At 49.3% G+C, this 23,942-nt stretch overlaps 1 long non-coding RNA gene across 2 annotated transcripts in view; it reads right to left on the reverse strand.

Annotated features, from left to right (window-relative positions):
- Window positions 1-22,382, reverse strand: part of LOC138453595 (uncharacterized) — a 767,559-nt gene extending 745,177 nt beyond the window's left edge. The window contains exon 1 of one of the 2 annotated variants that reach the window (XR_011260476.1): window positions 21,981-22,382. This is a non-coding gene — a long non-coding RNA (uncharacterized lncRNA). The remainder of the gene's footprint in view (window positions 1-21,980) is intronic. The other variant, XR_011260475.1, reaches the window with a different exon arrangement.
- Window positions 22,383-23,942: the final 1,560 nt, after the last annotated feature.

Here is a 23,942-nt window from a genome sequence, read left to right on the forward strand (position 1 = left end):
AGCGTCAGGCTTTAGGAAATAAAGCCCAGTCTGCCTTTTCATTGTGGCAACAACCCCCTGCAAGTCATCTCATTCATTAGAAATACAAGGTTCATCACCTTTGTGCCCAAGGTGCAAGGATGATGATCGATGCAAAGTGGTGCCTGGCAGGGGGGTCGGTGGGGGGCTGCAATTAGGTGTCAACACTTACCCCGTGTTAATACCTCCTGTTAGGCCACGGCCCTTTTGCAAAAATGAGCCAGGGATTTTATGGGGGGCATGGCCTAACAGGCGGCTTTCAGCTGAGACAAGTGTAGCCTCTTAGTTGTGACGCCGACCCCCTGGCAGGCCATGCCCCCTTTCGGCGATGCCCTCCTAAGAGCCCTGGCTCGATTTGGCAGGCCACTTAAAGCACTCCCTTGAACTGACGACCATGGCTGTCTGCTTGGTATTTTCCTTAGATGCCTGTGCCCTCTTTGGTCTGAGAGTTTCAGAAAACCTTTTCATTGAACAGCTTCCAGTAGCTCAGGTTAACTAGACATGAGGCGAACTCCTGTGTTCCCTGCGAATAAGGACCCAGGCTGCAGCTCACTGGTGAAGCCCAGGAAGGCTGGCATGTGCCTCAGTTGTAACAAATAAATAAAATAAAATAAATAAATAAATAAAGTTGCTTGTGTTTCCATGCCTTCTCCTCTGGGAGCACGGTCAATACTGATTTGTGCATGGTTGGTCCTTTTTGGAATGGCACAGACAAGAATGGGCTGCAACCCAGACATATTCCAGTGCCTACGCAGCATTTCCCCAGCCATTTCCATGGGCCCCTTTTTGATTTTGGCCAATATAGTGGCGCTCCATTGTAACCTTGTGGCCAGAACAATGATATAAAGAGGAGAGAGGAGGGAGTGAAATGCTTGGTTGGCATGGCAACTGGAAATGCTATTCACATGCCTCAGCTGCATCCGATAGTTTTATTTTTGTGGTCTGCTGGCAAGCATGAGCAAGCACAAGACAACTGCAAAACCTTGTAATTAAATGTGATTCCCAGTCTCATCCTAGGCATAGTCTGATCCTAGTCACCTTCCCTCAACCTTGTCCCTCCTCCTAGTCTCTACTACAAGTCTCTCACTCTAGTCTCCAATCTTAGGACATGTTATCTCATGCTAGTTCCCATCATATTCCCGCATACCAGGCCCCTTTCCTGGCATCCTACTTGTAATATCTAGTTCTGGTCTCTAGCCCTTTCACACCCTAGTACCTTGTTCTAGTCCTTCGTCCCCCGGCCTAGTTCCTAGACCAGTCCTAGTCCCAATCCCTCATCCTAGTCTCTCGTTGAAAACCTATTCTCTTTTTAGTCCCTCGTTCTAGTCCGAGTTTTGTGTTTTCTGACATTTAAACAAATAAGGCATTGTTGTAGTAACTGTGTGTGAGTCAGCATGCTTTCTTCTGTCAACATGTCCCAGACCAGGCACTAGTAAATAAAGGAAAACTGAAGAGCATGATCCCAGTAAAGTTGCGGTCATTGGCCCTCATTACGACCCTTGCGGAAATCGGAAAACGATGGCGGAAATCCAATACCGCCATCGAATAGCGCTCGGTGCGACTATGACCCGTCACCGCAAAGTACGAAGCCATTAGCGACACCGTAGTGAACGCCAACGCTAACTGCACCAAGCACGCGCGCGCGCGCCATGCGAAACCGCAAACACCACCATGGCGCAACGGTACGCCAATTCCGACCCTAGCGGACATGTACCTAACGCCATCAGGCATGGCGTAATGTACCATTCCGCCATGGTGAGAAGTACGGCATCGCGAATCAACCGTAAACGGCCCCACTGAGTGCCTGTACACCGCTCCCTGCCCACAAAGTACAACTCCCCGTAGGTGCAATGAAGCCACAATGCAACCATTGAAATGTACAAGTCACCCATGCATGGCAACGAACAAAAGAAACACAAGAGGGGCCAATGGGAGCTGCAGGGCACAGATGGCACGAATACAGAAGCCATCCCAATGGACATGACCACAGTCCCCCACCAAGAAACGCACGCAAACACAGGCACCTGTGACCAGCCATATTCCGAGAATCACATCATTCCACCAGTCCACCTGGCTGACCGGCATCTGTTACACAAAACCCAATCCCCCGCCCCTGAGCATGACAACATTCAAACTGTCATATTGGCAGCCCCCATCCCTGACCTCACGGGCTTAGTAGGCAAACGCGCCCAGTACAGTACCACGCAACTAAACTCCGAAGCTGGAACCCAATGCAGATCTCCTCACAATACATCGCCCCCCAAATAGGCATATGCCACATCACTTGCAAAGAAAAACGCTACACGGGCCAAATCAGAATAGAAATTTAATGCACATCAAAGTCACCAAGCCCATACAGCCATCAGGCCATGAACTCCTAAACACCAATCACCATTGTGGGCTGCATCCGCAAGAAATGACCAGCCACTACTTGTGTGTCGTCCTGTTCCCTCATGGTACACAGGGCCACATTCACGTACGAAAAGGCAACATGGAAGCGCACAGAACCGCAGGGCCGTCCCAATGGGGAGGCACTAGTCCAGCTGAAAGGCCGAAATGTTGCTCCGAGCCACCAGTACTGCGTAAGGGCATGTGGGCCATTGGCGATCGTCCCATAAGATCGTAATGCTGCTCCACTGATTAACACGAAGCAGCAGGTGTCGGGAGTAAAACCCATCTGCAGGAGTGGCATACAGATGGCAGTGGCAAAAGGGGAGGAGATACCTGTCAACCAAAAGAAAAGAAAAAGAACAGAATGGCCATCAGAACTACATTCCAACAACTCACTTCAATGATCACACGAAATCCACAGCCATATGCATGCTAGCCCACTCCAAAGGATCATCACCACCCCAAAACCACTTGCGACTCCTAACCATCTATATCGAGGTGCAAACACCATCACAAAGCGAGTGTACCTGTGCATGCGTCTGTCAAAACAGAATCCATCAGATGGGATTGGTAACGTGCATGGACACAAGTGTCTGAGGGCGCGTCGAGACAGGGAGGGCTCAACAAGGCCAGATAGACGATGGTCCCACCATGGCAGCCCTGCATCACATAGCGTAGGGGAGGCGGATAGATCCCAAGAAGCCCTGTACATGGCAAACTCTGTATCAAATCACCTGCCCATGCATCCATTCATCATTCCCTCATCCCGGAATCAAAACGCCTGAATAATTACTCACATAACATTAGAAACATCCATTGAGTCTGTGCGTTATGCAGCCTGCAAAATCCACAGTGCCCCAGCCCGTAATTCCAGTGTTGTGAAGTAACATGTATGTGGGAACGGCCGGCCTCATCGCCCACGTAGCAATTGCGCATCCCAAACTATTCATATCAATCATTGCTTCCTCGCCATGGGCCCTGTCTCAAGGACATTGAACAACAGAACGTTATATTTGCAGTCAGACCTGTGGGCATCTCCTCGCCGCTAGCTGGAAACCGAAAGCGCCGCCCTTGGAATTCCACATTTGCAACATCACGCCGAAAAGGCATCTGTGGCCGTTTGAAATCACTAATTATTCCATCGAGTGCGGCTGTGTGTGAAAATGGCAACTGCCTTCACCCACAAATGGGACGCCCCGCCCGTCATTGCAACTCGGTACAGTGATGCATGAGGGCCCACCGTTACTCGAGTACTACGTTCCACTGACCCTTCACAAGTCTGTTCGCGACTGCACAGATAGTATGTGCAACAATGGGACCACAGCAGAATGAACATGTCAACCAATGTTACACGGCCATCGGGTACAAATACATGATTGCAATAGCAAGATGCCATTCCCAGATTTGCAGCGTTGTGCGCGGGACGTGCTCGGCCAAAGGGGAGAGCAGCTTGCACAGGTGGAATTAATCACCACAGGTGGAGGCCATACAGCCTGAAAACACATAAATTGCACAGCCAGTCTCCTCCCACAACCACACCGAAATGCTACCGGCAGGACTCGCGATGTTGGCCCTGGGGGACCTGATAGCACTGCAACTACTCCAACTCCAAGAAGAAGACGAACACCAACTGCTACCGGCCGCACGAAGGAGACGCAGGAGGAGGAGGAGGCCAAGGCAGGGCCAGCAAGGGCCGCCAGCACAGCCACTACCACCACGCAGGCAGCCCGCAATCCCACGCCTCCGAGCACATCCGTTCAACCTCACTGATGAGCAGATCCACACCCTCTACCGTCTGGACCGGGACACCATAGCCGCCATTGTGGACATGACACAGGCTGACCTTGTCAGCATGATAGATAGCCCAACCGCCATCCCACCCCTACTGAAGGTGGTGTCTGTACTCCACTTCCTGGCCACAGGCACCTACCAGCACACAGTCGGACAGTTGCATGGCATTTCTCAGCCACTGTTCTCACGGACACTATCGCAAGTGCTCGATGCCCTCCTGCAGCACGCAGACGACTACATCTCTCTACCACGCTCGGAGCAGGAAATTACCAACACAAAAGTGGGATTCCATGCACTTGCCGGCATACCGGGTTGCATTGGTGCCATCGACTGCACCCATGTGGAATTGTTCGTCCCACATGCCATGGAGGCCCAGTACCGCAACAGAAAACAATTTCATTCCCTGAATGTACAAATGGTGTGTGACTCCAACAGGATCATTACACATTGTTGTGCCCGATTCCCTGGATCAACCCATGATTCTATGGTCTTGAGGAACTCTACAATACCACGCTACATGGAGCGACACGCAGGGAACAGATCCTGGCTACTCGGTGAGTCTCATTACATGCATGATTATGTGGGGAATGTGATTTGGCAATGACCTGGCAGGAAGGGGGGGGGGTGTGCGTACGTAGCAATGGCATTCCACATCATACGTTTCTCGTCCACATACAGGTGATGCTGGATATCCACTGAAGAGATGGCTCCTCACACCAGTCCGGAACCCACGGGACCAGCATGAGGAGGACTACAACCATGCCCACTCACGTACCCGTGTAGTCATTGAACAGGCATTCGGCCTACTGAAGACTCGTTTCCGCTGCCTCAGCAGGTCTGGCGGGGCACTCCTGTACCGCCATGAGAAGGTTGCAAAGATGGTCATGGCATGTGTCATGCTCCACAACATGTGCGTACGTAGAAATGTGCCCATGCCCCCTGACGCAGAACTGCAAGCACATGATGATGGTCATGATGAGGGTGGGGATGTGGCAGCACCTCATGGAGTCTGCGAGGCACCGGAGGCCCGTGACATTCGTCAGCATCTCATTGATGTATGCTTCTAGCACTCACGCCTGGTGGCTGATACATGGACACGGGACTCGTGGCACTGTGCGTGTCTGGGACATGCACAATATGGACTGTACGCCTATGATGGCCTAGTACACAGAAATCAATGTCCACACATCTCATTGGTTGATCGTGCACTTTTTATGGCATATGTGATGTCATGTTGAACACCCTATCGACCCGCCACCCAAGTGAGCCAAACACACCCCCTCCACCCAGCTACCTCCCCCACGAACCCCAGTGTCCAAAGATGCTCATTGTCAGTGGGCTGTCGCTATTGCAAGCCCCCTCTGCGGGTATCAGGGGCACCCCTGCCTGTGGAGCGCAGGTTCCTTCCAGATCTACGTTGGGGGCTGCCCTGGACGGAACTTGCAACGGATGATGTGTCTGCCTGCTCACGTCCATGCATGTCCCTAAGGGTTTGCGAGAGCTCAGTGAGCACACGGCGCACTGCGGCAAGTTCGGCACATACGTCTTTGGACGTCGCATGCAGTTCCCCCCTCAGGCTCTCGGTGCTTCTCTCCATTTGGACTCTCAGGCTCTCGGTGCTACTCTCCATTTGTGCCCTCAGCGTCTCTGTGCCTCTCTCCATTTCTGCCCTAAGTGTCTCAGTTGATGTTTCTATGTCTGCCTTAGTGCCCCCACATTCATCGGCATGGTCCTTGAGGAGCGTGGCCATTTGCTGCTGTTGCACGATTAACTGGTCGAGGGACTGTTGCCTCTGCTGGGCCATGCCCATTTGCGGGGGTGTCACAGAGGGGCTGTTGTCCTCATGTTGCCTTGCCACAGGGCTTGGGGGGGATGGCCAGTCGTTGTCTTGTGGGTGCCCCTGCGTGGTATCCTCATGTTGTACGGGATGGGACAGACAGGGGGATTGGGACAGGTCATGGATGGATCTGACTTCGACATCCCCGTTTTCTGTGTCGGAGCATGCTGCCATCAATGGGGTGTCACCTATGGTGCTGCTGCCACCAGAGGCAGTGCCTTCTGTGGCATCCATTGGGGGGACCTGTGGTGGTGGTGTTGTGGGCATGCTGGCTGCTGGGGTGCCTGTTGATGTTCCCTCCTCTGTGCTGCCACCTGATTTGTGCTGCTGCCGTGTCTTGATGCGTGCAGCTGAGGTGGAGGGTCTCTGGCCGTTGGTCTTGGCCCTCTTTGCAGGTGTGCTGGTAGGGGTGTCCTGTAGCTCGTCGTTTGGATCGGACCCTGTGGTGGAGTAAAGGAGGGCGAGGGTTAATGATGGGTCTGTGGGAATTGGAATGGCATTGTATCACATGCTCTGGGGTGGTACCTGAGGGTGATTTGGGTCGGGTCCTTGGAGGTGCTTTGATTTGTGTGTGGAGTGAGGGTGCAGTTGTTTGGCAGCCTGCAGTTAGGGTGTGCCTGCTGCACGTGTAGTGCGTGTATTAGGGGTTTTTAATTATTTATGTATTTATTGTGGGTTTTAACGTGCGCTATCAGGCCGATGTGTGTGGCCGTTCTCCTGGACATGTGTTTCTGTTGCACTATGTGGACGCATGGTACTTCACATGGATGGACTGTGTGGATTTGGCATTGTTTTATCTGGTACACCTACCTGAATCTTCGGATGTCTGCACTCCTTTCTCCATCCCTCCGACTCCCTCTATGCTCTCCATTCCGATGGTGGAGGCACAGATTTCTTCCCAGGGGGTCAACTTGATGGGTGATTCAGGACCTCCCCCGGTGGCTGTGGCAATGTTGCGGTTGGCAGAGAGTATGCTGCGGACGCGTATCCGCAGGTCGTCCCATCGCTTGCGGCATTGCTGTGGGGTGCGGGGTGCGGTCCCCACCGCACTTACCCGCTGTGCCACCAGAGCCCATATGGTCTTCTTGTTTGCAAGTGCCGTTCTGGTCATTTGCGTGGAGAAGACGACGGCAGCATTCTCCTGGAGGGTCTCTGTTAGCACGGTGAGTTCCTCGCGGGAGAAGTGGACCTGCCGCTTGCGGTCGCACGCTTTCTTCGCTACTTTTCCCATTTGTCTTGGTTTCGCTAGGGTGGGTGACGGGTTGGGGTGTGTTTCAGGGTAGTGATTTTAGTGGTTGTGTGGTTTTAGTGGTTTTATAGGTGTACGCCGGGATGTTTCCCGTTCCGGGCCCATGTTTTTACTTCCGTTTCCGTATATTTCCGGTCACCGTACTTTCCGGTAGGCGCACACTGCGGTGACCGCTAAGAGGGGTGGCGGTATTGCACCTAGGGCGCCGTACGGCGGCGGTGTGGGCCGTTTTGGGGTCATTTCCGCCATCGCAGACTTTGCACTTCCGCCGTGGCGTGGTGCTCGTGCCCGATGGGTCGGAATGGGCCGCACTTTGCTCCTTCGTGCAATGGCGGAAACGCTATTTACGCTGTGGCGCTCCGGTCAGTCGCTTTCCGCAAGGGTCGTAATGAGGGCCATTGTCCTTGTCGCCATCCTAGTCCTTGCCATAGTCCTAGTCTTCATCACAGTCCCAGTGACAGTCCTCGACAGTCATAGTTCTAGTTCACATCACAGACATAGACATAATCCTTGTCACAGTTCTGACCTTCATCACAGTCCTAGTTACCGTCCTAGTACTCACTTTAGTTATAGGCCTTGCTACAGTCCTCATGAGAGTCCCCATCACAGTTCTAATCGCACTCCTCTTCACAGTCCTAGTAGGCATCGCAGTCATGGTCTACATTAGAGTCCTTCTACTAATCCTTTTCAGCCCTAATCCCGGTCACAGCCCTTTTCACAGTCCTAGTCCTACTTCTCCTTGCACTGCTAGTCGTCATTGATCTAGTCCTAGTCGTAGTCCTTGTCACAGACTTAGTCCTGGTCAGTCCCAGTTCTCTTCAAAGACCTACTCATCGAAACGGTACTACACCTGCTCACAGTCCCAGTCATAATTACAGACCTAGTTCTTGTCACAATCCTCATTAGAGTCCTAGATCTAGTTCTCATCAATCTTTTCACTGTCCTAGTTCTCATCACAGTCCTAGTCTTTGTCACAATTCTAGTCTTTATCCGTATCTGTCGTAGACTTTGACTTAGTCCTCATCACAGTCCTTGTCATTATAACATTGCTAGTCCTTGTCACAGTCCTAGTTCTTGTCACAGTCCTTGTCACAGTCCTAGACCTATTTCTCATCAATCATAGACCTATCCCTTGCCATTGTCCTAGTTCTCAATACAGTCATAGTCTTTGTCACAATCCTAGTACTTGTCCTCATCTGTCCTAGTCCTCATCATAATCCTAGACCTTCTCCTTATCAGTCCTAGCCCGAGCCCTCATCATGGTCCTACCTATAGCCATCATGACAGTCCTAGTCGTCATCTGAGTCTTAGTGCTCATTACAGACAATGCCACAGTCAAAGTCCTCATTACAGTCCCAGTCCTCAACACAGTTCTAGCCCTTCCAACAGTCCTAGTCATAGTCCAAGTCCATGTCACATTTTGCAAACCCATCACAGTCCTGATCAGTCCTAGTCGCTGTCAGAGCCCTGACTGTAATCACAGTCACAATCCCCCGGTCTCCCTGTCATAGTCTCTCTCTCGTCCTTGTTCTCTCTCTCTCAATGTCTGTCTATCGGTCTCTTTGTCTCTCCAAGTCTCTCTCTCAACCCCACTCTCTATATCACTTAAGCTATCTTTGTGCCTCTTCGTTTCTCTCTTTGTTCTGTTTCTCTCCTGCTTGCTCTCTCTTTCCCTCACTCTATGTTGAGGGTGTGGTGCCAAGAATTGGTAAGGGGGTTGGACACTAAATGCATAAAATGTGATGTAACGCGCTGCATGAAAATCTCAGTTGTGCAGAAACAATCACTCAGTAAGCCTGCATATGGGTCTGCATGAGTTATTTCTACATATTACAAGAGGGAGCCTTTATTGGATGGAAGGTTCGAGGTACGCATAGAACTTAAACTCTGTTATTAAGTGTGAAACTTTTAGGGAAGCACTGAGTAAAGCATCCCCTTCAGTTCTTCTGGAGGTAAATGGTAAGGAGTGAATACTTCCCAAACGTCTCTCAGCCAGGAATGGGTATATGGCCTTTAGGCTATTAGATTTTCCTTACATCAGTTATAAAGCGTGTTTACATGAATGTTGATGCCTTCTTTACTGCTTCTAAGCTGGGGCTTGGTCTTGGCATAGCACAATATTATCAGCTTGCTGCAAACAATAGTTATCAAGCAGTAAATGCCTTCCTATACATAGTGTCTGCTGTCATTTATGTCTATATTCTATGTTAGAGTGGTATAGATATACTTTTGCCCAAGTAGTAAACAGATTGTAAGGGGTTAAATCATTCTGTTGGATATCATTCATGGCCTGGGTATTGGGGCTTGAAGGTGTGTTTTAACATTATTACGCTGCTGTCGCGGAAACGTTCTGCCAAAATCTGCATGAGCAACACAATAAGAAGGTCTTCAGCGTCATCAGGGACACAATGATATACAGTGAGATCCATCACATAGGTCACTTGCTCCATAGGGGATGCCAGGCCATTGGTCCCAGCGCTGTGCATCCATCTTCCAGGTGGGCAATGTTGCAGTCGTCATTGGTTAGCGGACAGCCAAGTAACAATTATATTACTAAGAAAAACATATCTATCTTTATGTAACAGTGCACCTGGTATGAACAGACAGGGGCCCAGGGGGAAAGCCGGGGCCACACTAACTCACCCACTTCACTCGCTCCAAGACAGGCCAGAACTTCTCCAATGTCTCCCACCCTCGTTTGTGGGCTATAATTGATCCCTCCCTGCACCTTGCAGCATAAATCACATGACCTAGGAGTGAAGGCAGGAAGTACCTGCTTTCTGATCTTTTGATCGCTTGGGGGTCCAGCAGGTTTATGGTCAGTGGTCTGGGGTTATCTGGTAGATTGGAATTCAGGGGTCCTAATGCCAGAGCATTGGGGTGCTATCATTTAGGATTGTGGCGGGTGGGGGTTAAAGGCTTGTGCCCTCCTTCTCATGGGATTGCATTGTTCACAGTCACACAGCCCTCCTCCCGTGGCCTTGCAGGACACATAATTCCCAGGACGCAAAGTTTAGCAACATTTTAGGACAATATAGGGTTTTATGGATCTGTGCAGCTCTGGCTTTCTCATCAGTGTGTGGAACACAGCCTATTCCCTTACTCATTTTCGCGGTCTGGGCCTGGAGTGCTGACTGCTGCGCTATGTTTAAGCTTTGTGCCACAATTTGGCTGCTAATATCTAAGATGGCTGCTATTCCGGCATGTGCACTACACCTACAAAAAATGCAACAATATGATAGACTGTAAGAGCAACCTCCTCCCCCTGGTTTCTTACATTACAGATGACGGCCTTTGCCTTATTCTAAAGAGCCTGGATTGCAGGAAGATTGTGTCCCACTCTCACCATTTCCAGCATTCCCACATGTGTTAATTCTACATTAACAAACTCCCTTATAAGCCCACCTTTGCTAGTCCCCCGGTAGCGTTCCTCTTCTAACCTTTCACCTCCAAATAAGGCAGCGATCCCCCCTTTGGAATCCATGTTCTGCATACGTGACGCAAACTTTGGCCAGGTTGGGCGTACTCCTCAGGGGTGCAAGTCATGTATATACAACCCCTATCCCCTGCAAAATCAACTCAATGCTCTGTATAATGCTTGGGGTCAGGTGGGGATGTAGTGATAGAACAGCAGTTAAATCCTCCCGGTACTATCACCACCATGTGTGGTTTGTTTGGGTCATCTGTTTGGACAGCACTATCTCTTGTACCACAAGGTGTATTTGATACCCCAATTGAGACCATTATCATGGCACTGCCAGGTACTGCTTTGGCACAACATCAAAGTCCCAATTGGCAGGCACAAAAAAGGACAAATATAAACATGATAATGGGCACCAGCATGTTCACGATTGCCCCCATTCAGGATGGTGCCCACGTGAAAAGTCCATCAAACCAGTCACCTTCTTGTATGCCAGCTTCTATTTGCATGTGTGATCCAAGGGAGTGTAGTGCTCCTATTATTTTCATCAGGGAGCCATTCTCTGTGTCGTTTGGAGGCACGAATGTGTAGCAAGAATCGCTGATTTTTCAACAAACCCCTCCTTCCATCGCTGTGAGCAGGTCAAGCACATATCGGTTCTGAAGGGTCATCAAACCTATGGCGCGCATCTCGACCTTTGTTGCGTTGTGGCCTTGTTCTGCACTGTTCGCCAGCTGCACGACCTTCCATCTGACGATTTGCAGCCACTTGGCATTCGTGGCTGTTTGGACCCCTAGCAGAAGTAGAGATGCAAAAAATGTTACTTCTTTGCTAAACGGTCTATATTCATCAGGTATTTCTTGGAGAAATTTGGGAGAGTCGTGAAGCAGATAATTGAATCTTCTTTTCCTGCATAACTTGCTGCTCTTTTCTTTCTCAGGCCAGATGCAGAAGATGGGGCGTGTTAACAGGTTTCTGGTTGGCCCCATTGCATCTTGAGCTGGGATTGGGGCGGGCAGCGTTTTTTCTATCCCACTACAAGGTGTTCTTCAGGGATCACAAGAATTGCTCAGTAGAGTGTGGCCAGTGAGCGATAACCCCTCCATGATAGTGGGAGGTGCAAGAATGCCTGTTGTCCACACACCCAGTATTCCATTACTGCAGCTTTGCCTTTTTTGAGGTCTGGGATAAACAATGTCTTATTGCATTTGAGATGACCACCCCACAAAAACAGTTCCTTCATTATAAAAGCACTGTTCATGAGTTTCTTGCTGCTGCACTTTTACTGGCTTTTCCATTGCTTCGACACACGTTAGCTTTGAGATATGTTCATTCCAGAAGTGTGCCCATACTTTATTCACTTGAGCCAATAATCAATCTCTGAATCCCAGTAACCGTCCTGCTGCGCAACTCATTGATATTTTTTGCCTCCCTCTCTCTACGTATTGTACTCCTCGTACGTTAAGGTATGGCGTGCGCAGACATTGGTTGTTTTTGGGTGTTTGCTTGCATTGCAGCTGATCAGGATCCATTGTTTCTAATTGCAGATTTTTTGCACCTGGAATGTGCCTCACAGCCCACACAGTGCCTGATGGACCAGGCATTGAGCCTCTAAAATTGGTAGTTCTTGTCATATCAATACCTTAGGTACCCCTGACGCATGCAGTAACAACGAACAGACATAACAGCTTCCATTCACACTTCCCTTTCCCACCGAGCTCATGTCTGCAACAGTTTGAGAATTCTGGATGATACACATCTTCTATTGCATGTAGGCCTAGTCCATTTTACTTATCATACCTATATTTTCTGAGTTGCCTCATGTTATATACATTTTCAAGAGACCTTGTGAGATCAAAAGGTATTGTGGAAGGGGCACTACAATCAGTAGTATTAGGATTGGGGCTGTCAATTCTCATTTGATCAACAACATTGATGTCTGTGGCCACAATGTTGTGTGTGTAAGGTTTCCTGGTCACATTTACATCTTGAATTCCCTTTTTGGTGAAGTTAGCATGCTGAATATACCCATGAATGGTAGCATTTGCTTGTATATAGCCCCACCTTGTATATAGCCACCCCATATAAATAACTAAGCCAAACATAAATATTGCAAATAGTCCAGCAATGTAATGCATTGCACATATATATGAACAGGAAAACCTTGACATATACACATTACTTTTCCTAATATGAAGAGAACTGTTGGAGCTCGCCGGGTCCATTCCGATGTTCACCTACAAAGCAATCCTTAAGTATAAGAGGCAGAAGAGAGGAGGTATATTGAGCATAACAGAGAAATAGATATAGCAATAGAGAGAGGTAGAGAGAGAGGAATCAAGAGAGACATTGAGAAAGAGAGAGCATGGGAAACTGCAAGAGTGCAATGCCTGTGCAAATGTAGCACATAGCAGCGTTCTGTGGGGCTATTGGCTGATGCTGCTTTATTCTTTACAAAAGGCTGCTCGGTTGGTCATGGAGGGTGGAATTTCAATATTGTGGGTAATGTGCAATACAAACAGCCAGTGCAGGTTGGGGAAGAGGTGCCTTTCAGACATCAGACAGGTGCACCCAGTAACGCAGCTCCTTCACCTTGACGGCAAGGGGAGTGGCATAAATGACCCAAAATGGACCGTCATACCTGGGCTGGTTCCATCAGCAAATAAGATTCCTAACATAAATTAGTACACTGGGGAAGAGCTGCAGAGGGGTTGACATTGTAGGCATGTCTGCTGCAGCACCAGTTGCTTCATTTGTCGAGGGAGGCGCAATTTGTTGGGACACGCATTTTATTGCCTTTGGTAGGGAGGGCAGGTAGCTACTAAATTCCTCCCCTAAAATGGATGATGCTCTATGAGCTTCTGATGCTCACCTGACAGGAGAGAGCAGCGTATGCATGCTGCGCCCTGTGACCACTTTGTGGGGCTATAACTGGTGGTCTTAACAGGGCTGTGGGCGCAAACTGAATAATGCGAGTGGTATAGACAGTACACTCAGTTCTTATTTAAGGTGGTGCACAGTTTCGACAGCTTGCCTTTAAGCAGGCCATTTATCCTCTCTACGACCCCATTGGCCTGGAGCCGGTAAATGGTTCACATCTGATGCCTTATGCCCAGTAATGTCGAAATCTCTTTGAAGAGGTCATTGAAGACATGTGTGCCGTTATCTGACCTTAATACATCGCACACACCCCATCTAGGGAAAACTTCTGGCACTAAAAATTTGACAGCACGTTTAGCATCTGAATGCACACAATGTCCCACCCCCACCCATCATGACAAGGGACACACGACCACAATGAGGTAACGAGATCCATTACACCTTTCACCCATGTCTGTATAATCAATGTGCAGTTTGCAGAACAGCCCAATAGGGCGGGTCAGGGAGCCTCTGATAGTCCTTAGTGTGAGAACTGTGTTGTGACTTTGGCATGTAGTGCAATGTGTGGCCATGTTCATCAATTATTCTTGTGGGTTGAGGACGAACCAGTGTTCCTGAATGTCTGCTGCATTGTGTTGTTTGCAAACGTGTGATGGATGATGTCATTGATCGAACGCTGCTTGTAATAACTTATGGGGCATCACAGCTTTCCCTGATATTTCCTGTATCGATAAGAGAGCTTTTGGAGACTGTCTATACCCTCTCTTCACCCAGAGCTCCTTCTCTTCTTGTGGCGCCCATCCCTGTAATTCAATCAGCGGCGCAATTGGTAAGGTTTTGTACGGTGTAGGCAACTGTTATGTGTTAGAAGTTAACACAGGATACCCCGATACTTGTGGTACTGAAGGTATTTCCCTGTTTTTGTTGCCGCATCCACAGCAGCATTACCGAGCGTGACCTTGTCTGTGTGATTAGAATGGGCGGTGCATTTTACAACCGCCACTACAGATGGCTGGGAGAGTGCATGGATGAGCTTGTCCAACAATGCAGCGTGTTGCATGGGGGATCCGTCCACCCTCCTGAATCCCCTTCTCTTCCACCGTGCAAGCCCTACATGCACTGTGGTGGTAACGTATGCTGAGTCAGAGTAAATGGCCACGTGAAACCCTTAGGGCGCTTATAATGTTTCAATAGGGGCTATGAGCTTGGCTGTTTGAGCCGAGAAATGCATTGGTAACCTTTTCTGCACCAGTGTCTCGTATTCCCCATCCACTAGGCAGACCACTGCCACACCAGTGTGTCATAAGACTGTGTCCTGGTCAACTGTTGTTGACCCGTCAACGAAGAGCACCTCCCCCTCTCAAATGGTCTGCATTTGCTTTAGGAATATCATCTTCCTCACCCTCAAAAGTTACACAGTCATGGTTGGCCAAGTCTTCATCAGAACACATTTCAGTTAAGCAAGTGGCAGGATTAGCAGTTTTACATCGTACAATGTGACTGTTTAAACTGGATAGAATGATCTTGTATGCGAATGGTCGATGTATGGTCAGTGTGGATTAAGAGCGTTCTAAGGTGGCAAACACTGTATGCTCAACACACCATGTTACGGAGCACCCCATCACAATAGTCAAGCTTTTCTCAATGGAGAATGCCGCTGCAGCAAGAGCTTGCTCACAGGCGAATTGCCCCTGTATCACTGAATCTCGGATACCACTGTAATAGGCCAATGGCTTGTGGCCAATGGAGCTTTTCTGCACCAGTACCGCAATCATCAGCTGTCCAGTACAGTGGGAGAATAGGTATAACTCTTGAGGGTAGTCTGGGGTTGCTAACACTGGTGCAGTTGAAATGACCTCTTTGAGGTCATTGAAATTGGTACACATCTCTTCTGTCCATATGAATTTGCTGTCACCCTTCTGAGCTTCCTTAAAGCCCTGCAACAGTGGCCTCATGTATGCTGCGTAATCAAGTATCCATGCCCTACAATAATTGCATAGCCCCAAGAATGTTTGTGTTTCCTTTAATGTGTTGGGCTTTGAGGTGGCATGCATAGAGGCACGCAATCAGGAATTATTCTTTTGCCATTGATAGAAATTAACTGAGCCAAGTAGAGTACTTCATGGAGACAATACTGTAATGTTGCCTTGTTAACCTTATATCCTTTCGGGCCAGAAGTTGTAGGAGTGTAATGGAGTCCAGTCTGCACTGGTGCTCGCCGACACTGCACACTAGTAAGTAGTCAACATACTGAATGATGGTACTGGGCACATGTATATTGCCTAAATCAGCATGTAGTATTCTGTTGAAAATGCTGGGGGACTTGCAGTACCCTTGAGGCAATCTTGTGTGTTGAAAGCACATCGCCATATGTGTAAACGCAGTATGGTACTGTGAATCTGGGTGCAGGGGAACAGAGAAGAAGGCTTTTTTAAAGTCCACCACAGTAAAGTGGGTCGCCTCTTCTGGGATGTTGCAAAGTATTGTCACGGGGTTCGGGTCCACTGGAAATTCTGCCTGTACAATGTCATTTAGATGACCCAAATCCTGAATTATTCTCCAACTCCCCCCTTTTGCCTTCTTTATCCGGTAGATCGCTGTGTTGCATGGGGAAGCTGTAACAATTATCCCCTGATTTAGTAGGGCAACAATGGTGTCCCTTATTCCTACCTCCGCCTCCCTCAAAAAGAGGTACTGTCTTACCCGAGGCAACACTACTCCTGGCTTCAGAGTTATCCAAACTGGGGTCATTTCTTGCTAGAGCCCTACATCGTGGGCATTTGTCGTACACAGTCTCTGAGGGACCTGTTCTAAATCTGTGTCAGTGAAGAGGGGCGCTGCTACGAGGGCCATTAATAGACACTGCACTTTCTGATAGTGCACCATAATGTCGCATGGGTTAGAAATTGCCAGCACAATCTCCCCATTGCCTGGTATATCTTCAAAGAAATCTGCATCTGTCACTCCCTTGAGGGGCATTGTAGGGTCAACACAAAACACTGTGGACCACTTGCATCCATCCCTGTCTGTTCCAATTACACCACCACCAGACCCTGCAATTCTAGGGACAATATTGTTCCTGCCACAATTCAGGGGACATCACAGGTCGGAAAAAGAAGTCAGATGGCACCCACCAACAAGCTTTGCCAATTTGGAGATGAAGATTAATTGATTGTCTCAAAGCCCACCAAGTGTTCCTCATCATGGTGGACTGTCATGGACAGGACTCGTCACGCAAGACTTCTCTGTGTGCTGTCTTAGTTGGGGTATGTAATTCGTACCAGGAAACGTCAAGGGGTTGTTTCCCACCACATTCACCCCTCCGTAGGGTACAACAATGATTGGCATGCTACTCCCATACATAGCATTCTGTTGGGATATTAATGGTTGTGTGTTTTGTGGATGTTGTATCTGTGCACCTGGGGGTTGTGGTGGTAGTTGAGTGTAGGCCTGATGTTTCTTGTAGGGTATGGTAGTTGGCCACCGGGTTGGCAGCTGTGGTTGGGGCAGGGGTGGTGGACAGTAGTTGCTAAATGAGTTGTATCCCACCCCCTGCCTGCTCCTACACTCCCTTGAGACATGTCCCCACTTCCCACAGCTCCAGCATTGTGAGGGACCCATACTTGCTCCCTGAGGTCCCATCCCTTCAAATCCCCCTCTTCCTCCTCTAAACCCCCCTCCCTCACTACTGACCTCTAGTTGCCACTCTGGGTAGGGGCACTGCAGCCCACTTCCCCACTGTCCTTGTAGTCCCTCCTGGCCAGAATGCTGCTATTGTGACATCTGGAGGGCCGGGTTCTGCTCCAACACCCCGTTCACGCACTCGATGGTACTGCCCACTCAACTGCTATCTTCGCTAGTTTCTTCTGCACTCGTTTTGCTTCCTCCGCCTGCAGTCACTGAGCTGTTTCCTTTTCTCGCTCTTTTATTCTTTTGCAGTGATATATGATGATATTTTGTATCTTTGCCCACCCCTTCGCTTCAATGACCAAAATGTTTCTAGTGCCTTCTGAACTTCTTTGGGCAGACCCTTTTAATAACGAAGTAAAAAAGAGGAACTGATTGGTCCCACTGGTCACCCATTTCCACACGCCACATCTCCTGAACCTTAATAATGTACTGCGCGGGGGGTCCTTATGGTCCCCCATGGTATACTGCATGATACACTGTAAGTCTGGCATGTCGGGGTACGTTCGCCACAGCGCATCCCTCACCTGTGCCCTGATGTTGTTGAAGGGTGCACCATCAGGAGCGTCATCATCTAGCTTTACCTGGGAAATACTGCCTTAACCCAAACATCTCCAGCTTGATTCCTTCCTTCTTTCTGTCGAACACTTCCCTTTTTCCTTGGTCCTGCATTCGGCCAAACCTGTTCCTTAACCGCGGTCCTCACAGACGTTCCATCCGTGGTACAATCTCTGGTGTCTGCTCATTTTATTCATCATCCTCGAACCCATCTATGGTATCCCATTCCTCTTCCCTTAACTCCCTGTCCGTACACCTTTCCGACCTTACAGTCCCATACCATGTGCTTCCTGTTGGCCCGTCACCGCCTCCCTTCTTCTCGATGTGCACATCCTTGATTGCTGAACTGTCTAATCTGAACAAAATATCTCCTGCTCTCCATTCATCTAACCCAATCCCCTTCTTCCCTCCTCCGTCCTAGGCCGCCCTCATTTGAGTCAATTCTACCTGCATAGCCTTCAATGCCTCTTCTACCTCCTTCTGTACCTTACTGTCCTGGAGCGGGACAACATTCAGTGTCGTTATGTCTCTGGGGTGGGCACATACATCGGGTTTGTGTACCCTGTGACAGGGCGAGTGGTGAGTGGGTAAAGCCCTGTGTGCAAGGGCAATGCCCTAGTTCCCTGTGGTGTTACAAACATCGTATGTAGGGCAGCTACTTCAATATTCTGAGCTCCACCCCCATCAGGGTCCTCCACATCCTCTACCATTTTCCACAAATCCAGTATATCCTTCCTCTTCTGAAGCTGTTTACCCTTATATTTAGCAGCTAAGGACATGCTCATGTCATCTAATATCCCTCTATTGTGGGAAAAAATACAACTCATTAGGTAAAAAAGGCCCAATACACCTTTTGTAAGGATAACAATGTTTATTTCCATACAAAAGGAAAAGTGCCAACAAAGAACTCTGCTGCCGCGGAACGTTCTGCCAAAATCTGCATGAGCAACACAATAAGGTCTACAGCGTCATCAGTGACATCATGATATACAGAGAGAAACAACGCTGCTGGTTGGTGAGTCCCTACACATAAGTCACCTGGTCCATAGAGGATGCCAAGCCATTGGTCCCAGCTCTGTCCGTCCATCTTCCACATGGGCGATGTTGCATTCGTCATTGGTCAGCGGACGGCCAAATAACAATTATATTACTAAGAAAAACACATCAGTGCACCTGGTATGAACAGACAGAGGCCCGGGGGGGAAAGCCGAGGCCACACTAACTCACACGCTTCACACACTCCCAGACTCTCCAACGTCTCCCATCCCTGTTCGGTGGCTATAATTTCATCCCTCCCTGCACTTCACAGCACAAATCACGTGACCTGGGAGTGAAGGCAGGAAGGCCCTGCGTTCTGATCTTTTGATTGCTGGAGAGTCCAGCAGGTCTATGGTCAGTGGTCTGGGGTTATCTGGTATATTGGAATTCAGGGGACCTAAAGCCAGGGTGTTGGGGTGCTATAATTTAGGATTGGGACTGGTGGGGGTTGAAGGCCTGTGGCCTCCTTCTCATGGGATTGCATTGTTCACAGACACTTAGCGCTCCTCCCGTGGCCTTGCAGGGCACATTGTTCACAGGGCAAGAAGGTTGGCAACATTTTAGGACAATTAAATGTTTTACAGATCTGTGCAGCTCTGGTCTTTCTCATCAGTGTGTCGGACACAACCTATTCCTTTTCTCATGTTCGCGGCCTGGGCACTTCGTTTAGCTTTGTGCCACAATATGGCTGCTAATATCTAAGATGGCTGCTATTCCCGCATGTGCATTACACCCACAAAACATGCAATAATATGATTGTGTAGAAGACTGTAAGAGCACCGCCCTGCCCCCGGGGTTTTCTTACATTAACGATGACATCCTATGCCTTATTCTAAAGCGTCTGGGGTGCGGGAAGATCGTGTCCCCTTCCCAACACTGATGTCATGCCGGATAGTAAGGAGATCAAAAGCATGTTATGGGCCCCGATAGCAGGCTCGGTAAGGTGCATGCAGCGTTCCTTAGATGCCGGTGTAAAATGTTAGAAGTGTTTCATCAGCCAGCAGAGGCTAACGGTACACCCAATATTAGCTACTTTACGTCCTGCCCTTCAGCTTGTGTCATCTTTGAGCTTGCCTTATTTTTTATGGCACTCATGGGCATACATGGCTCTAAATGTGACATGCAACGAACAGCCTACAAATGCCAAAAGTATTGACTTTGACAATGCTTGCTTCATTGAGTCTTTCCCTAGCTAGAGTCCATCGGACCCGGCTGCAAAACTGACAACAATCTTTCCAATCACGGAAAGGCAATTACTACACATCGGGAAATCTATGCTTCATGTGTTAACAGATCATGGCCATGTATGCTTTGCAAAAGAAAACAGGCGACGGCTGGAAGGTTTAGAAAACATCTTTAATCTCTGGGAACTGGTCTGGGCAACCCTCTGTGCCCTCGTTCTTCGGCTGTCAAGTCAATACAGAAGGGAAAAGGTAATATGCAAATCAGGATTGCCCCCACCCCAAAAAGTGCCTTTTTAAAAAAAAACGTTTAGAAGCCACATGTTATTTAGTGATCTGATCAGAGTGGGCGCCTGCAATTCAACCTGACACTGAAAAGGTGAAAAGGGTGATCTTTCATCTAAACAGGAATTTAACCTCGAAGGACCTCAGCAGCAATTGCAAATAGCTCCGCAAATTATCCGTAACCTGCCATCAATAACTGTTTCCGCGTGAGTCTGCGCGGATCGCTCCCCTTGTCTTCATCACACTACCACATTCCAAAGCTGCAGGACTGGCAGAAGCGAACCCAAAACAAAAAAACTAGCCGATCTTAGCTAAGACGAAACTGTGTGATCCTGGGCAGAACACGTCAACTAGAAGCACGCGATGCCCTTACCCAGCGGTATCCAAACCTTTGAACTCGGAGCCTCGCGGAAGTAAAAATAGTTTTGGCGGGCGCTACCAAATACAATACCTGCTTATATATTCTATTAAAAGTAGTCAACACCCTACCCCCGGACTCCTTTTTTTTTTTTTAAAGAGCTTCATGTTCCCCTGGCCATTTCCCCCTAATCTCGCACCACCCCCACTTCCAGGCGGGCCAGCCCCACAGAAGACCATTGTCTTAGAAAGTGGTTCAACGCTGTTACCACAGTGCATAAAAAAGTAGACATTAAAAATGTCATCATAAAGCATTCTGCGGCACTGGAACACATCCACGTGCAAACGCTTTCTTTCGGAGCTGTCTTCTGAGTGCACTTTTATCAACAGAGACTCCAGCCCAGTGGAGCTTAGAGCGTTGAAGCTGTCACAAAGCACAGTCGGCGACCCCCAGTCCCAGTATTCCAACGTGCAGGTGCCCAGCGTTCACCTGGTGTCCAGCCCCTAATCGCCATTCCCACACACAGCGCGAGAAGCTTCTACCGCTCTCCCCAACTAGAAACCACATGTTTCCTTCAGGAAACGAAAAAGAGCCTTGTTGATGCCCGCGTATCCTGCGCGTTAATGTGAGGTAAGAAGAAAACATAACTTCAAAGGGAAAAATACAGTCTACGTAGATTAATCCGCCCAATTCAATTAAATGGTGTGCCAGGATGCAGGGGGCGCTTGAGAACAGACCTGCTAACAGGTGAACCACACTTTGCACTTAGTGGTGCCAGCGTGCCAGCGGGCAGACTTTCAGCGATGGCACGAGAAAGACATAAAAACACAGCAATTGAGGGAAAACAGAACATCACACACCCAGGCCGTCAAACGAGTTACAGTACACGGATGCCAGCTTGAGCAGCAGTTTGGGATACCCCTGGGCAGGTCAAGTCCCAACTCCCCCTGGCATGCATTCTCAGTGAAATCATTCAAAAATGACTCGGTGGGTCTGATTTACACATGATTTTCTTTTTCTTTTTAATGGGAACATCCCATTGAAAAAACTTTTGTAAATCAGACCCCCTGTCCCTGACACTGGCAGCAGAGTCAGCATGGCAAGAGAACCTTTTGCATTTCTATTGAATTCCTCAGAGAACCAAGCCTTTTCGGATCGCCTGGTTGAAGTCCTATCCTCGTCCTGTGAGCCTGCGACTCGCAGGCGGCGGAACGCAACTGGAAACTCTGTTTTATGGGTCACAGCCCCAGAGGAGCGCGTTAACCCGGGCGCTGCTTAGCACTCACCAGTCAGGACCGCCAAGGGAAGCTGCAGCGTCCGTCTCGCCTCTTCCCGCCCGCTTAGGACTTCGCGCTCCCTTTCAGCCTTTAAAATCCAGAGCAAAGCGGGGACGGGCCGCTCATGCTACGAGCGCGCAGTGTGCAGGAGCGGCCGGCTCTCTGAGCAGCCCGGCTGCTGTGGAGAGCTCCCATGACATCACTCCGCCTGTGCGTGCGTGTGTGTGTGCGTGTGTGTGCTTATCCCTCGGGGAGGGAGGAGGGAGGAAAGGAAGAAAGCAAGGGGAGAGGACAGAGGCGGAACTTCTCCTCTCCCCTCCCCGCTCCAGCCCCGAGCCCTCTCCGGCTTCTCTCGCAGACAGTGGCCGACGCTGAACGAGGTTTTCGCAGGGAATCCGGGCCTTTCACGGCAACGCTTCCCAGCCTGTAAACCCGTTCCACATTGGCTCACGTGCCCTCTGCTGGAGCAGATTAATAATATAACTCGGGGTCACGCCGAGGCTTCCTATTGGTCTACTCTGAAATTGGGCTCTCGTTTCAGACTAGCTGGTCTGAACCCCGACCCAGAGGTGAATGAAAACGGCGGCCTCTGCAAACCTTTCCCAGGCAGTGACTGCAGGGCTATGCTGAGGGATTAGGTGTTTGCTGTCTTTATTTGCTTTTCCTGCCCTTTACATTTGTTTTTATTTTGGAATTTTAGAGCCCTGCCATCTCATAAATCGCTCTTAAAAGGAAACGATCTCTCTTGCCAGGAAAGAGTGCTGTCGCCTATTTCGATAGGTCTGAGTTGTAGAACGTATTGGCAGAGGCAGCAAAGGGCTTGGGAGGGTCCCTCCAAAGGGTGGCGGTTGAAGGCAGCACTCTGTCTTGATTCTGTCAGTAGCAAATGGCCTCTGTAGCAAGAGCCTGTCCAATCTATCACCTGTTCAGGCGGAACAGTGGCGGAGGACAGAAGCCTGCCTTGCCAATATCAGTACACCCCAGCCAGCAGGAAGCCAAAGACTGCATTGCTCTGCTAAGCTTTTAACTGCCCCCCCCCCCCATGATCAGCACCTCCTTATCAAATGAAATATCCTCTGAATTGGGGTGATATATGGATATAATAAGCCAAAGGCAGGAGGTGCAGGTATTCTGCCTCCTGATCTCAGGGGAACTGGAGAGAGGTGGACAGCGCACTAGGTTAATGCACCTACTGCATTGATCTATGTGTAACCTGAAGGCCACCCCTCCACTTCAACAGTATTAGCAAATTATACAGGTGTGCTTGCTATGTTGGGACCTGTGGTCACCTCGCATTGCCTGGAGGAGTTCTTGGCACAAGTAAGTTACCAACGCGGACCCCTACGCGTCACTTTTTTTTCAGGACAGTTGGGAGCAGAGAGGCCATTTGTGCATAATGGTGCATGAGACCAGAGTGCACGAAGCAAAGGCACCCCTGATAGTGGGCATGCAGAGACCTGCAGGGGCATTGGATATTTGGTGATCACTCATGATCCCACTCCCAAACCCACTTTAAAAAACGTTCCTCCAGCCCCCATCCTTTTGTGGCTGGCTCTAGGGGTCTCCAAGTGTGGTGGCATGCCGTTTGCAAGAGTGAAATAGACGGCGTTCTTTTTTTTAGTATTACAATATGATGCAGATCCCACTTCATTGCGCTCTATGCGCAAAGGAACAATGCACACGTGTACCTTGTGGTGGCCATCTCCTGACATCCCCAGCATCTGCCCTGCAGTAGCAGTAGGGCATGTTCAAAGGCGGTGGCAGCCAGTGATTTTATTAATTGGGTGGAGGTGGGCATAAAGACTTGCCATGACTATGGGGGAGTGACCACACGTGGTGTGGGAGCCCGAACCAACCAAGGGCGGTTTTCCCCACCTCCCGGCTCTGAGAAAATGTTTCAAATAAGGGGTTAAAATAGTGCATTTTGCAGTACACATTCTGTGGAAGATGTGGTTAAAAGCCACACAAGTC

The sequence above is a fragment of the Ambystoma mexicanum genome, chromosome 4p (assembly GCF_040938575.1).
Source record: "Ambystoma mexicanum isolate Mex_15411 chromosome 4p, UKY_AmexF1_1, whole genome shotgun sequence".
NCBI lineage: Eukaryota > Metazoa > Chordata > Amphibia > Caudata > Ambystomatidae > Ambystoma > Ambystoma mexicanum.